This window comes from Triticum aestivum, chromosome 1D (genome assembly GCF_018294505.1).
Source record: "Triticum aestivum cultivar Chinese Spring chromosome 1D, IWGSC CS RefSeq v2.1, whole genome shotgun sequence".
Lineage (NCBI taxonomy): Eukaryota > Viridiplantae > Streptophyta > Magnoliopsida > Poales > Poaceae > Triticum > Triticum aestivum.
In genome coordinates, this window is record NC_057796.1 from 439,259,090 (window position 1) to 439,271,046 (window position 11,957).

Genomic DNA, 11,957 nt, shown 5'->3' on the forward strand with positions numbered 1-11,957 from the left:
GGCGGGGTCGGGCGGCTCCGGCGCGGCTCCTGGCGGCTTCGGGTCGGGGGCGGGGTGAGGTGAGGGCGGCGGCGGGGTGGGGAGTATATATGAGGGGGGGTGCCTTGGGGGAGGGGCAAGGGGCGGCGGCGACGAGCGGGACTCGGGCGACGGGCTGGGCCGCGCGGCTGGGCTTCGGCCCAGTCGGCGCTCGCGCGTTTTTTTTAAATAATTTCGCCGAACCTAAAAAAAATCATAGAAAAATAAATAAAAATCCAAAAATTGCAAAACAAATTTTCACCGTCTAATTAAAATAATTAGAACGAGATGAATATTTTGTTGGCCCAAAAATGCAGTTTTGAAAACGTGCAATTTTTCTAATGCAATTAAAATTGCAAATAAAATCCGAATAAAATCAAATATTTGATTTTAATATTTTTCCTCCAATATTTCAATTATTTTGGAGAAGTCATATTTTCTCCTCTCATTTATTTTAATACGAAATATTTTTCAGAGAGAAAAATAAGTAAAACCAAAAATCCTCGTTCCATTATTTGATAAAAATTAAATGTGAAAACCGCGAGAAATCCCCAACTCTCTCCGAGGGTCCTTGAGTTGCTTAGGATTGTCGAGGATTTCGCCAAAATGCAATAAAATATGCTATGCCATGATGATCTAATGTATAACATTCCAAATTGAAAATTTGGGATGTTACAGGGCGTGGAAGATCTGAACTGGCGAGCTTCACATCTACACTTCCCAGTTCGTCGTGTTCTTCATCAAGGGTAATTAAAAGTTACTTTTACTGCCTCTTTGATTCAAATGTTTTCTACAAAATCTTCAAAGTTGTTTTTTCTTCAAATCTTCAAACACTGAACACCTCTCATAACATATGTTCTTGATCTGTTTCCCTAAGGAACGTTTTTCTTCAAGATTCCTCAATTGTGTGGATTTTTCAATCTGTACAACTCTGAAACCTAAGTCAAAGAACGCTTAGTGAAATTTTTCAAGACTCATCTGGTCAAATTCCTCAAACTTGTTCTTTTTGAAAAACTTCTGAGAACGCATATGACCTCTCCAAATTCCTCGCAACTATACTCTGTTCACAGGTACTCATGTCTGCTGCTGAATCACTAGGTTCTCATCAACTTAACTCATTTGCAGCGTTTCTCGAAGAAAAGTTGCACACCTCTTCAGAAAATTCTGTTGTTCATATTCCTCAGCTGAAGAAAATGGTTGACGGTAAAAAGCCTCAGAAGGGAGGAAAGAGGCCTGAGGTCAATACTGCTTTCGAGATCCCTGATGACATATACAAGGATTATTGCACTCCTGATGAGGCCAAGTTTGGCAAGGAGGACAAAAATCAGCGCAAGGTGCGCATACAAAGGATAGAGAGGAGATGGGCACGGGAATGGAGGGAGTACAGATATGTTACTCCCAAGTATATGAAGAAATTCGCTCTAAATCCTCCATGCCCAAGACCTCCATTGGCACCTGGCCAAGAAGCTGATCCCACCAGCCTCAAACGTGGTGAGGACTATCCTAATGAATGGTCCAAGCGCCAGGCCAAGCTAGTCAAAATAGCTAAGGAAGCAGTGAGGAAATTTCATGAAGACTCTATTGCTGCTGCTACCACTGCTGAGGCCTCTGCAAGCAAGCCAAAGAAGGCCATGGCAAAGAAGCCTGCTCATAAGCCAAGTGCTTCACCCCAAATGCCCTCACGGCCAACTCCTCAAGCTGCTCCAGCTCCTCCAAAGTCCTCAGCTCCTCCGCCAAAGTCCTCAGCTCCTCCGACAAAATCCTCAGCACCTGTGCATCTCGCCACGTGCCAAAGGACAACAGGCATCTCTATTGCCTCATGAGCTTTTGCTAGTTCTTCAGCTCCACCAAATTCATCACCTGGCCCCTCTCTGCTGAAGAAATAGGCCACTGCTGGACGAGGCTCTCGACCAAGTCCTCACAAGAAACAGGTCGCCTTTCAAGTGTCGTCTGATGAAGACGAAGCTGATGATGAAGAACTTGCTGAAATCATAAGAGACAGACAGCTCAAGGCCGCTAGAGCCAAAGGCACAAATGTTCCTCTACTTTTGGATCCAAAATTGATCCTTGATTACATTGATCTCTGGCACAAGGACCCCAACACTCCTATGCCTGACTTCAAGTTGACTCCTGGCCAAAGTCATATGCTGACTGCCTTTATTCAGGAAGAAAAATGGAAATTTGAAAAGGCCAGGCAGTTGAAGAAAGCGCAGTACAGGAAGGAGCGTTTCCTGAAGAAAAACGTTGTCTCTATGACAACTGAAGAACTTATCACTATTCAATCTGAGATTAAGAAACTCAGTGATGAATTTGACGTATACCGCGCTGACTGGCTTGGAGCCAAAGTCAGGTTTGTGAATTTAACTGAGAAGTTCACTACAAATGTTGCAACTCCGTCGCAACAAGAAATTCCTCAGGCTGAGGCATCTACTCAGCCGACTGAAGATCATGCCAGCACCGCTGATGAAACTCAGGCTGCTGAAGAAACTCAGAGTACCAGGGCTGATGACTGCATTCCAGCCGCTGAAGAAATTGCCAGGGCAACCACTAGTGTTGCGCCTGAAGAAACTGTTAGGCCAGCTGAAGCTTCTGCCGCTGAGCCTGAAGTAAATGAACCAATTTCCTCTACTCCTCCTGCACCTACCCCAACTCTGATTCTTCCGTCTGCATCAAATGTGAAGAAGACCAAGGCTGCAGAGCGTGCAGCTGTGAAGAAAAGGAAAGCATCAACTTCATCAGATTCTTCAGCTCCGAAGAAGATGAAGCCATTGACTAGCTCTTTTGAAAATCCAATTGATGCTATTCCAGTCTCATCCATGCCATCAAAGGACCTTGTTCCTTTTGATGAAGAATATGTGATTTCAAGTGGATCAGATGAAGAGATTCCTTCTGCTGCTTCGTCAGAGCAGTTGGATGAAGAAATTGAAGCGGATGCAATCCCTTCAACCCCAATAGTCTCATCGCCCATGCCTTAGTTCACTACTGAAGAGGCCAGCGTTGAAGAAAAGAGTGAAGAACATGTGGACATTGGGTGCACAACTCCAGTATTGAACGATGACTTTTGGGAAAGTCAGCACCCCAATTCTCCTCTGTTCACACCCCTTCAACAAATTCCTCAGTCCCCTGTGAATACTGAAGTACAAATGGGATCTGAAGAACCTCATGCCACACCGTCTGTCCATGAAGAGATTCCAGCCACTAGTGCTGAAGAAATTGTTAATGAAGAATTGAAGACCCAGGCTGCCACTGACGCAGAAGCTAAAATTCCTCAGCCTATGGAACCTGAGATTGCGATTCCTGAGGCGGTGATGCAACTGACTGATACTCCTCAGCCCAAGCCAAAGGATCCCTTCTCGAAGAAGCAGAAATTCAAGGCTGATGACTTCTTCGGCAAGCATGTGTTCTTCACAGACTATAATCCCTATGACTCTGCTCGTCTTAGAAGGAAGCACTTCTGGACTGCCAGCCAAGCAAATTTTTATTCTTGTCTGCTCTTCAACAAGGACAAAGTTTTCGACCATGAGCATATTCCTCACGTGGACATGGAATCACTGCCTTGCTTTACCCCAGTCCTCAGTGTGCTTCATGATGCAGGACTACTCAACTTTTCATGGATATTTGCGATTGGAATGAAGAGCTCATTCTTCGATTCTATGCAACTCTACATGTTACAGGAGATGCTGATGATATCAACTTTTGGGTATTGGACTGGATGACCGAAAATACTCATTATAAAGCACCGGCCTCTGAATTACTTCACGCCCTGCCAATCAGTCCTGCCCTTGAAGGAGCTCGTTGCCTGTACCATGAGCCTGAACTCACTGCCCATTACATGCAAGTGCTATTGAAGCCTCTGAAGCCCGGTCAAGCCCCAAGGACCAAATTCCTCGTGAAGGAATTTCTATATGTGCCAAGAACAGTCTATCGCATTCTAATGAAGACTTTGAGTCCAATCAAAGGCCACGACTCAACTGATGAAGAAGTTGTTGGCATCATGAATAATCTGCTGTTCAATATCATGCATGGCATTCCTGTGAACTATCACGATTTCTTCATGAGGACTCTAGCAAATGTTGCACTCTCTCCGTTTGAGTTGAAGCCTTACGCACCTTGGATTATGACATTCCTCAGAATAAGGTCTTCACTCAACTACAAAGCTGATTTTTATAATCACCTCAGCTACTTGCCCCCAATTGAAGTCCTCAAGCGGACATTTTCCTCAACTGATGAAAAGGGCAAGGCCGCTGCTGTTATTGATGAAGGCAGTCGTCCATTGGATGGTCAGTTTCGCAAAGCTGCATCTTACTCCACCAATGATGATTCTGCTACTCATGATTCTGCCGCTCATGCATCAAAGCCAAATCCTCAAGCCACAGCTCCCAGAGTGATGACTGACCGTGAGCTGCTTCTTAGTCTTCACCAGAAGGTGGATCAAAACCACAAATGGGTTAAGTGTCAGTTTGGTTCTATTCTTCACAACATGACTGCTACACACAATGCAGTGAAGAAAAACCATTACTACCTCCATGAAGTCTTCGGTCGCACCTGGGCTATTCTGTCACATCTATATGGTGAAGAAGATCTGAAGCAAATGGGTCTCAAGGAGGACTTTGCCTGGTCTGAACCACCAACAAAGAAATTCAAGAAGGTCAAGTTTCCTTCCTTGGTGGCCAACTCATATTCTTCATCACGCGAAACCGACGAGCATGAAGACTTGGACGACACTGCGGTAGGCCCTGCAACAACAAACGACCCCAACAACGCTGGCGCTCCTTCTTCAACTTGATATTCTTCAGGGGCGTTAGTCCTCATTTTTCGATCCTTTTGGTCATTCAATGACAAAGTGGGAGAAATTTGAGTTAGTCTTCAAGCGGGTCTATCTATATGGGCGTTTTTTTGCTAAGTTACAACTCTTGTTCTTCTGAGACTTTATTCAATTGAGTTGTAAACTTAAACTCTATGGTGGTCTGATACTTTTGCTGAGATTTTCTGCATGCTTATTCTTCGTTAATGTTAATGCAGGCATGCTGAATTACATCAGTCACCATATTTCATCATGCATTTCAAATTCTTCACATTATATGTCAAATGCGTGTATGATTTACAAGATATAGGGGGAGATCGCCATGATTCTACTCTTCAAGTGTGCATTGCTTCAAAAGCAAATACCTCACTATGCACATCTTCAGGGAGAGTTCTCCTATATCTTGCTATCAAATTCCTCAATATCAGTATTTACACTTCATATATTTATCCCCGTTGAAAACTTAACCTATATTGTCATCAATCACCAAAAAGGGGGAGATTGTAAGTGCATCTAGTGCCCCTTAGTGATTTTGGTGTATTGAAGACTTATAGGTTAAGGGACTAATGTGTCTATAAGTGTACACGAGTCTATAAGTCTATGAGGAGTTTGATATTTACAGAGAAAGTCGACCCCTAAAAATGAATATCTTCGACTGAAGACTCTGGATTTCTGAAGACTTTCTGAAGACTTTGAAAGTGAAGAAATTAGTGTGACCTTGAAGACTTGGTATTCATTCGAGGAACATGAAGCGTGAAGACTTTTGTTTTCGTAGTTCCATTTTCTCTTTCTTGAGTCCTAGGAAACACCGTATTGTTAAAGGGGGTCGAGGAAATACTAAGGAAAAATTTCCATGTGATGCTCAACTCAAGATCCTACACCTACCAATCCCTTCGAGTGAAGCCATTGGAAATCTCATACAGTTCAGTCAATTTCTTCAGTGACAGAGACGAAGTTCTTCTGGTCTCTGAGGAATTTGTTCTGACTGAGGAGTTAGGAATTCGCCAGTGCGGATTGCCTACACAGTGAGGAACATGATAGCCCTGAGGTATTTGATACTCAAAATTCTGACCGTTGCTGTGCTACGCGCCAGCTGTCCCAAAATATCTACCCACCTAACGGTCATATCATTGAAGGGCATTTATGTCTTATCATGTCGAGCTACTCCCTAGGCTATAAATAGCCGCCCCCCTACAACCACTAGCGGGTTGGCTGCTCCGAGAGAAACTGACACTTGTCATTTGAGAGCATGCCATCCTTCGAGGACTTTGAGCGAAAATCATCAAGTGAGGAAAACCCAAACCCAAACACCTACAAACCCAAAGTGATTAAGCATCACTGAAGATATTGATCTTGCGTAGATCTGACGCTTGTTACCTTTGAAGACTATGCTTCTTCCAGACGGTTAGGCGTCATGGTCTGAGCATCCAAGAGAAAATTGTGGATCGCCGAGTGACCGAGTTTGTGAAGGTTTGGAAGTCACCTGAAGACTTACCATGAGTGATTGGGCGAGGTCTGTGTGACCTTAGCTCAAGGAGAATACGGTAAGGACTGTGTGTCCTCAGGTTTAAATACCTAGCCGCTCCAACCAGACGTACAACTGACAGATCAGTTGGAACTGGTCTACCAAATCATTGTCTTCACCAAGCTTACTGGTTCTATTTCCTCAACTCTTTCATTTCCTCATTACTGTGTTGTGTGCCTGTTCATATTTGTTCGAAGACTTTCTCAATTTCCTCAGTTCAATTTCTTCAGTCTGTTTTTCTTCATCCTGTGTTTACGCTTTCTGTACTCTTTGCTTGTCTTCATTTCATCATGATGACCATGCCTGTGTTCTGTTATGTCTACATCTGAGTACTTATTCCGCTGCAAGTAGTTATTCGCTTAGGAATTTCCTCACCCGCAAATTCCTCAGTGAAGAATTCATAAAATTCGCCTATTCACCCCCCTCTAGTCGATATAACGCACTTTCATCTCCATGACGAGGAGGGAGTAGTTCACCCTCGGGGCTGAGGGTATGTACCAGAAGCTATGTGTTTGATCTCTCTCTCTCTCTCTCTCTCTCTCTCTCTCGTGTTCTTGATTTGGCACGATCTTGATGTATCGCGAGCTTTGCTATTATAGTTGGATCTTATGATGTTTCTCCCCCTCTACTCTCTTGTAATGGATTGAGTTTTCCCTTCGAAGTTATCTTATCGGATTGAGTCTTTAAGGATTTGAGAACACTTGATGTATGTCTTGCGTGGGATACCCGTGGTGACAATGGGGTATTCTATTGATTCACTTGATGTATGTTTTGGTGATCAACTTGCGGGTTCCGTGACCTTGGGAATCTATGCATAGGGGTTGGCACACGTTTTCATCTTGACTCTTCGGTAGAAATTTTGGGGCACTCTTTGAAGTTCTTTGTGTTGGTTGAATAGATGAATCTAAGATTGTGTGATGCATATCGTATAATCATACCCACGGATACTTGAGGTGACATTGGAGTATCTAGGTGACATTAGGGTTTTGGTTGATTTGTGTCTTAAGGTGTTATTCTAGTACGAACTCTAGGATAGATCGAATGGAAAGAATAGCTTCGTGTTATTTTACTACAGACTCTTGAATAGATCGATCAGAAAGGATAACTTTGAGGTGGTTTCGTACCCTACCATAATCTTTTCGTTTGTTCTCCGCTATTAGTGCCTTTGGAGTGACTCTTTGTTGCATGTTGAGGGATAGTTATATGATCCAATTATGTTATTATTGTTGAGAGAACTTGCACTAGTGAAAGTATGAACCCTAGGCCTTGTTTCCTAGCATTGCAACACCATTTACGCTCACTTTTACCGCTTGCTACCTTGCTGTTTTTATATTTTCAGATTACAAAAACCTATATCTACCACCCATATTGCACTTGTATCACCATCTCTTCGTCGAACTTGTGCACCTATACAATTTACCATTGTATTGGGTGTGTTGGGGACACAAGAGACTCTTTGTTATTTGGTTGCAGGGTTGTTTGAGGGAGACCATCTTCATCCTACGCCTCCCATGGATTGATAAACCTTATGTCATCCACTTGAGGGAAATTTCCTACTGTCCTACAAACCTCTGCACTTGGAGGCCCAACAACGTCTACAAGAAGAAGGTTGTGTAGTAGAAATCAAGTAGCCGTGGTCGCGGCGGAGCCGGACACGAAGCGCGGTCGGGACCACCCCGAGTCGTCCAAGAGCAGCCGTCCGTTCTGCGCCTTCCACAACGTACACAACCACAACACCAATGACTGCCAAGAGCTCAGGGCCATTCGATATGGATGCTTTGGTCGACGCCCCGAGCGCAACGACCGGGGCTACGGCTGAGGAGGAGGACAAAGTGGAGGACGTTGGGACGACTGCGGCCCCCGTCAGGAGTGGCGCGACCGGCCTCATGAGGACCACTGGCAGGACCAGCCTCGCGAGGGCGCCTGGAGGGACCTGCCTCGTGAGGACCGTCCTCAGGGCAACGCCGGTCTCCCCTCGCTTCCGCCACCACCAAGGTGGAACGACGACCACCATCAAGACGAGGAGGCTGGGGGCTTCCAGGAGCCGCACGCTATCGCCTGCATCTTGGGCGGTGCTCAGGCCCCAGCTTCCCAGCGCATCTTCAAGCAGTTTGCTCGTGAGGTGAACGCAGCCCTCCCCAGGCTCGAGGCCACGCGCCCGCTCAGGTGGTCCAAGTGTGCCATCACCTTCAGCTCGTCGGACCAGCTCAAGTGCGTGGCAACTGCCGGCGCCCTGCCGATGCTTTTCTCACCCATCATCAGCGATGTTCAAGTCACCAAGACCCTCATCAACGGTGGCACAGGGCTCAATGTCCTGTCCGTCGAGACATTCGATAGCCTCCAAGTGCCATAAGATCACCTACAGCCTACCAAGCCTTTCTCAGGAGTGACCGACGGCTCCACCACCCCGATAGGGCAGGTCCGCCTCCCTGTCACCTTCGGCCAGCGTAACAACTACCGCACCGAGCTCATTGACTTCGATGTCACCCACGTCCGTCTGTCGTACAATGCCATCCTTGGGTATCTAGCATTGGCCAAGTTTATGGCAGTGACCCACCACGGCTACAATGTCCTCAAGATGCCAGGGAGCGGCGGAGTCATCACGGTCCCCTGCGAAGAAAGAGATGCAGTGTGCTCCCTTGAGCGTGCCATCCAAGCCGCTGCGATCGAAGACCCCGACAAAGAAGGCACCCTACCCTCCTGAGGCCATCCCCAAGAATAAGAAGCAGCTACTCCACCCAGGGCCTCAAGAGAGCGGCTTCTCCAGCGGCACCACCTAAGGATCCGTGCCCACAGCTGGGGCGCTTCCCTCCCTCGCATAGGAAGGCGCACCCGGTGCCCTCCTCGGGCAGGGCTTGGGGGCTCTCTTCTGGAGGGCCTCAGACCTAGCCAACATCATGAGGGAGGCACTCGGGCACCATGTGGAGGCGTGCTTCACTGCACGTTTCCCTTAGGAGGGCACTGGGCGAGGAGCGCCCGGTGCTCAGGAGTTCATCGTCAAGGCGACCCAGGAGCTTCAAGAAGCAAGGGCCATGCGCGGTGATCGCCGCCCACCACCCGGTGCAGCTCCCCATCCTAGCGAGGATGGTGGGCTACGCATCTGCATCGACGTTCCAGGGCTCAACAGGGCTGCATCTCAAGAGCGCTTCTGGCCTTCGCGCGTTGGTCGGTGCGAGGGTCCGCCTCATAGCTATGTTCGCATGCCATTTGGCTTGCCGAACGTGGCTGCCGCCTTCCAGCGCCACTTGCAGAGCGTCCTGGCGGCTCAGGAGGCCAGGCATCACGTAGTCCTGGCGGCTCAGGAGGCCAGGCATCACGTAGTCCTGGCGGAGGTGGCGACGGTCCTCCAAGAACCACCCGAGCCCCCGGAGCCACCCGAGGCTCAGGGCCCTGGTGGCTCGTGAGAAGCGACTCCTTCAACGCGCGTCTTTAGCTACTTCAATGCCCCTTCGACAATGGTACCAGGTGACATTTTCCGGTTTACTCAGCTGGGAGCACCCCTCGGGTGCATCATTCCCAGGTCACACGGGTCTGTCCCTGCGGCATGTATCTTTCTGCATCTTTAAGTTTAGTCTAATTGGGGGCGCCCCTCGGGCTGCATCATCCCCAGGCCACATGGGTCCGTCCCTGTGGCATGCATCATCCTTGCATCTATTCGAACTAACTTGTTCCCTTGCATGAGTTACCTATGATTACCACCTGCCTGCCCGGTACTTCGATGACATGAACGTCGTACGCCCTTGCAAGCCCGCCCACGACCGCCCCATGATTAAGGACTGGCACGGCGTTTGTACTCGGGTCCGTCCCTGCAGCGTCGCCAAACCCAAGAGGCCGAGCTCTGACTCGCGGGCCCGCTCTGTGTACGTCACCTCCCATGGCCCTTGGTGCCTTGTTCTCGCATGAGCTAATCATGGATGGACAGGCTAGGGCGCGCAACCCGGTGGCTCGCCACCGCGGGAGCCGCGCGCTGGGTGTCTTTCTTCAAGATTCTTCGCATGAGAAGACTAGGCACGGCATCTGTGCTCGGGTCCGTACCTGCAGCGTCGATAAATCCAACGACCGAGCTCTGTCTGGCGGGCCGGCCCCGTTCACGTCACCTCCTGGGGTCCTTGGTGTTTGGCCTTCTCATGTTATCGCCTCAGGATATTCGTCCCGCGCAAGTTGCCTAACCGTCTCGCAGGACCACCACAACCATCAAGAATCAAGACCAGGCGCAACCCGCCTTGAGGTAGGGCCTTGCGAGTCCCGCGCTGGCTCACGAGTGCCCAAACACACCTCGTCTAGCCTTGCCGTGCAAGCCACGTGTCAGGGTAGGATTGTACATGCCCCAGGGGCTCCACTCAGAGGGAGCCCTCACCCACGCACCAGTGGAAGCGCCATACTCCACGCTGGCAGTCGAGGAGCAGCTATGCCCGTGCAAGTGCGGAGCACTATGCTCCGCGCTGGTGATAAACAACAGAGGGCGGCCCCATGGCCGTACCAACCTCAGGGAGCCCCCGGGCTCGGTGTCCAGTCTCGTCGCAACACTTCCCCTCGGGAGAGTTGCTCGAGGGGGCTGGCCACGGGGGCTGCGCCCGGGTCATGCCCGAGCGTACGCCACCCTGCCAGGTCCCTCGGACCTGGTCGTCACGCGTCCCTCCCGAGCGGAGCCTCGGCGAAGGAAAAGGTATGAGGTCGTTTGGACGTCAAGGGGGACTCCTGAGCATCGCGACTCAGGAGCCTAACTAGCCACGTAGCTCCTCACTCCTTGGTTCTGTCCTGGCGATCCGGACGGTCCAACGTCGGTTGAGGTATGCGCGGGGTCGGGCCCTGGCGACGTAGAACACTAAGGCCTACTTTCGCATCTCCTTTCCGTAAGTTGTTTGCGTGTCAAGGGGGACTCTTGAGCATCGCAACTCAGGAGCCTAACTAGCCACATAGCCCCTCACCCCTTGGTCTCGTCCTGGTGATCCGGACGATCCAACGGTGGTTGAGGTACACGCGGGGTCAGGCCCTACCAACGTAGAAAACCAAGCGAACGGGAAGGAAATCGTGGAATCTTAACTAAATATTACAAAGCATATAGTCTCCAGACATCAAGCAGAGTTTTAATGCCTCCACGAGGCACATTACGTATCTCAGAAAAGTTCGCCGGAAGATAAAATGGGAAGCAACACCACCGCTCACCAGCAGGCCTCCTCCTCAGCCATGGGCGCCGTCATTAGGAAGCGCCTTCCCATCAGCAGCATCGTCGGCCCTGGTCGCAGGATCGGCGGCACCACCGGTTGGAGGTGTAGGGTCGACGGCGAGGAACTTCTTCAACAGGGCCTCTACCTGGCCCTTCACAGCTGTGGCAGCAGCTGCGCAGCGCTCCTCCACGGGCTCGAGCAACTCGCCAAGGTCAGCGTCAGGATCACGAAGATGAAGGTGGCTGAAGACACGCGTCAAAGCTGAAGAAGAAAGTGCGTGGGCTTCCCCCTCCACAATGGGGCCAATCCCGTCGACGACGCCCTCGAGCGCCACGACAAGATAAGGAAGCAGCTGGGCGGGACCTTCGTCGTCCGTCACCAGCAGCTTCTCCAAGCCCCTCTCGTAGAGCGCCCGTAGCGCCTCGCGGGATCTCTCCTCGAG